A 5,232-nucleotide genomic window follows, 5' to 3' on the forward strand; every position below is an offset into this window, starting at 1 on the left:
GCACTTTCACCAAACAACAGCGTGATATTTTTGCTCTACGTTATGAAGGCTATAAAACCACATTTAACTGGTGCTGTAGAGTTTGGTGAAATGATTTAATTACTTTTATGGCCAAAGCTTGAACACGCCACGAACACACTTTTCAAGCAGAAGCTAGACGAACTGAGGCCATAATTTGGTGACAGAATATTCAATTGGTATCTTAGTTTTTGTTTTAGTAAGGGTTTTACGGCACCTGCAACACAATAAGGTCATATACGTGCCAAAGAAATTGGGTGTTACAAAAGAGTAACAAACACAAAAAGGGGGAGAGATAAGGACGATATAATGTTTGATAGGAAAGAAGGCGCAAACCACACCTTAGCACCCATCAACCACCTCTTTCATTAGGTATAACTGTTTCTTTATGTGGGTTGACCCCCCCCCCAATAAAACAACAACAACAATAACAAAATAACAACAAACAAAAAAACCCGGAAGACTCAAGAGGGGGAGAGAGAGAGAGAGAGAGAGAGAGAGAGAGAGAGAGAGAGAGAGAGAGAGAGAGAGAGAGAGAGAGAGAGAGGGAGAGAGGGAGAGAGAGAGAGAGAGAGAGAGAGAGAGAGAGAGAGAGAGAGAGAGAGAGAGAGAGAGAGAGAGCTTCACAGTTGCTGCAAGTTTGTATGTCTATGAATGTATCGCCCCTGTCAATACTGTATGCGTGTTTAAGAGTGTGGATTTCGGAATTTAACGTCCATCTCCGATAGGACCCCACAAGATGGGTTTAAGTTTAGAACCCTGAAAAGTCAAACTTAAGAACACCCAGTCGGGGATTTAAACCAGGATGATCCACTTTGTAGTCTAGCATGATACCACTTAATGGAAAAGGGGATTTGAATAAAGATCATAGCAAAGAAACAGAACAAATACAAATCTAACTAACAGTGGAATAAATTACTTATAACTGCAGTTTTCATCTCAAATCTCTCTCTCTCTCTCTCTCTCTCTCTCTCTCTCTCTCTCTCTCTCTCTCTCTCTCTCTCTCTCTCTTCCCCCCCCACCCCCCCTGGACAAAAGGGCCGATATTAATGTGAGACCTGATTCTGTCCCCTCTTTCCAATTCTAACCTTTCCTTTTTCTATTGTGCTACCAATGTACAGTCGATCATACATGTTTTTTGGGTTATCATTAAATGTAAGTGTATTTACGACCCCACCAACACAATTTAGATGATTTAGACGGTGGGCCTCCGCCCCTGTCCGTCAGGACCAAGCAAGGCTGAGGGGGCCACACCATCCCAGCAGAAAGACCGAGACACTCAATAAAAATTTTCCCCATTCGGGAATCGAACTCGGGTCTCCTGCGTGCGACAACGAAGAGCCTAACCGCTACACCGCAGATGCTAGTTAGTACTAACTTGTGAGTTGTGATCGCGCCAACAGGCAGCCTTCTTGTACTCAAACTACTTTGTGGTATTTTTGACTGTTTTAATTCCTGGTCATTTTCAAAATTTATATCACCAAGTATGTTAAGATTTTGTTAATTATTTGATATGAAATTTTCTTGAAAGGATGAAAATTACCTAAGATATGTCAACTTTTCTGTGTTGATGGACTAGTGGAGTTAGTGCTGGTCTACTTATTTTACTCAGTTTTATTTCAGGTCTCTTTGTTAAAATGTCCCAAGAATTAAAATTTGTGTCTGTGCCTAAAGAAAGGTACCAAAAGTCGAATTTTAACAATTTTGAGTTACGGGTTGTACCTAATAGGACATTCAATGCTGAACACAGGGGTTTTTGGATTTTTGAGATATCTCGTGCACTTTTTGATATATTGCACATTTTGCGAGGTAGGGTATAAAGATCTAATTTTGAGAAAATTAGCTTTTAAGTTTAGAACACGAGCAAATTTGACCCCCCCCCCCGATGATTCAATTGTTTTTAATCTATTTATTTATTGAAAATTAATTTGCAATTCGGCATTCAGTCGACATCAATATATTCAATGGTAAAACATAGTGGGGAAGAGAAAACAAGCTTTAAGAATAGATTTTAACACCTTTTAAAAGCAGTTTTCATTATCTTTTTAAAACTTACCCTAACCTCAAAATAATTCAAAATAAAATATTTAGAAATTAAATCAATGAAAACTCCGTGAACACGTTGTTAAAAATGGTGGAACTATCATTCTTTATGGAAAAACATTTTGGTAAAAAAATGTGTTTTTTTGTCATTATCAGCCTGTAGCTCAAAATGGTCTGTGGCGACTTTTGGTACCTTTCCAAAGGCACACACGCATTTATTTTGACAAGTGAACACTTAAAAAAATGGACTCCTAACCTGTGGTGAGGGTGGCTCTGACGCAGACTGTGTATTCACTGAAGAGGACAATAGAATAACTTACTCTCCAGACACTCTAATGTCGTTTCGACAACAGGACCATGTTTTCATACCTCCAAGTGTTATGAGGAGACTTTGAAAAAACCCAACATAAATCATATACATATACCAAAAAATAAAAGGTAAAAAAGGGGAGGTAAAAAAATAGAAGTTAAAATATCCCAGACAAAAGTGAGTTCCTCTTCTTATTCTAAGAGCAGAAAAGTGTGTCACACCAACTTTTACAGAATTAATGCAGACAATCATAGGAACAAAGCTAACACATACGGATGGCTTATATGAATGTTCAATCGTGTAGAAACAAAACTGAAGATATTTTCGACATCTTCACAGAGAAAAATATTGACATCTTTTTTTCTCACCGAAACTTGGATAACACCATGCGGTGATGGGGTGACACTCGCTAATTTAGTACCCCCAAGCTTCATCGTTAAATCTTTTCCACGCCAAGGTTCTGCCATATACAGACGTTCTTTGAGCCTTAAAATAACAACTAGTGAACTTATGTGTGACCACGCAACGTTTGAAGCAATGGATTTATCTACGGATCTTTGTTCTAAATTTTATAACGTCATTTGTATTTACCGCTCACCATACAGCAAGAGAGTCTGCTTTCTTTAAAGAGTTTGCAAAGTTTTTATCGTCTTTTTTTGGTCAAAAAAGATTATCCTGTTATGCTAGGTGATTTCAATTTTCACTTTGATTCTCCATCGTCACCTGGAGTCAAACGTTTGACAGAATTATTCAGACAACACAATTTGGTTCAGGTTGTCACAGAACCCACCCATTGTTCTGGCCACAAACTTACGGGGTCGTCATCAATTTAGTAAGACTCAGACGCTTTTAGAAAAATTTCTGTAGTAGACAAACTATTTTCTGACCATTTCCTCATCTTACTTGTGTTGGATATGATTAAGACCAAGCCTGAAAAACATTCTGTGTCTACAAGGAACATCAAAGGAATTGACGTTAATAATCTGAAAATGGATTTGTTGAAATCTTTAAGTGCTCAGCATGCCTAGGTCCAGAACAATGTTGGGTGAAACAGCCTTCTCCATCTGTGCCCCAAAACTTTGGAACAATTTGGATTTAGATGTTAAAATGTCTCTTTCAGTTGATCAATTTAAATCAAAGTGGAAGTCAATGTTTTTCAGGAAAGTATATTTATAATGCTGGAACTCTATATCTGAAATATCTGTTTGGTTTTTAAATTCATGCACGTCGTAGGGGTACTGAACTTTAGAGCTTTTGTATGTATGTGTGTGTGTGTGTGTGTGTGTGTGTGTGTGTGTGTGTGTGTGTGTGTGTGTGTGTGTGTGTTTGTGTGTGCGTTTGTGTGTGTGTATTGTAAGCACCACCGAGCACTTTTTGTGGATTCTGGCGCATTATAAATTCATATATTATTATTATTATTATTTTTCTTTCTTTCTTTCTTTCTTTCTTTCTTTCTTTCTTTCTTTCTTTCTTTCTTTCTTTCTTTCTTTCTTTCTCTCTTTCTTTCTTTCTCTCTTTGTTTATTTAAAACAGTTTGTGTTGATTTGTATAATTTCTCTGTTAGGGCAGTTCTTGACAAGCACGCACCACTTGTAACTCGTCGTCTGTCGACTAGACCGTATGCACCATGGTTCGGGGTTGAGGTGAAAGCGGCCAAAATCGAATGCAGGAAGGCAGAGAGACAATGGCTTAAAACAGGGCTCACCATCAGCAAGCACATTTTTAGATTAAAGAAACAAGTGCTGAAATTTGTAACTAACTGTGCTAAAAAGAAATACCAGATTTCTATGTTTGTAAACTGGAAAATTCAAAATCGTGTAAACAATTATTCGGCATGCATTTGTGATGAACTATAAGGGAGGGTCAAAGAGACACGTCTCCGAATTCTTTTAGCGATTTAGAACTACCCTAAAAGTTTGCTGATTATTTTACAGATAAAGTCCAGAAACTAAGAAACAACCTTGATAACTATGAAACATGTGTTGATTTTGAAGTGTATGATAGGGCGATTTTTGATTAGTTTAAACCTATTTCTGAAGATTACATTAAATCTGTAATTTAAAAATCCCCTAGCAAGCATTGGCTCTCGACCCTGTCCCTAGTTCTCTGCTGTCTTCCTGCATTGACGAACTGATCCCATTTATTACTACAATCATAAATAATTCTCTAGTGTGTAGATCAGTACCAGATTCGCTAAAATTGCTCTTGTAAAACCTTTGCTAAAAAAACACAAACTTAGATTAGAATGTCTTAAAGAACTTAAGACCTTTTTCAAATATACCTTTTGTCTAAAATCCTTGAAAAGGTTGTCCTCGAGTAGCTTCGTGATCACTTACAAGAGAACAATCTATTAGAGCCTATCCGTCTGCCTATCAAGCTAGCAACAGCACAGAAACAGCTCTTCTTAAAGTCATGAATGACATGCTTGGTGACTGTCTTTCAGGAAAAGTTGTTTTGCTGAGCCTTCTAGATCTATCAGCAGCTTTTGATACAACTGACAGTCGTATTTTATTGAAGCGATTGGAAGTATCTTTTGGATTATCCGGGACAGCCCTTAGCTGGTTTTGTTCTTACCTGTCAAATCGATACCAATCTGTTGTTATTAATCTATACTCAACCACTTGTCAAGGACATAGTTAAGTATGACTTAAAGTATCATTTCTATGATGATGATACCCACATTAATGGTTCAACAATGTTTACCAACTTAGAAGAACTTTTCCTGGAGGAACAAAAACAAATTAAGATTGAATGATGATAAAATAGAAATAATTATGGCAGGCAATGCAAAGTCTGTTAAAGAGGTAGACCACGATCACATGACAATTGGTGATGCGGAAATTGCATTTTCAAGAAAAGTT

Source organism: Aplysia californica, unplaced genomic scaffold (genome assembly GCF_000002075.1).
Source record: "Aplysia californica isolate F4 #8 unplaced genomic scaffold, AplCal3.0 scaffold00418, whole genome shotgun sequence".
Taxonomy (NCBI): domain Eukaryota; kingdom Metazoa; phylum Mollusca; class Gastropoda; order Aplysiida; family Aplysiidae; genus Aplysia; species Aplysia californica.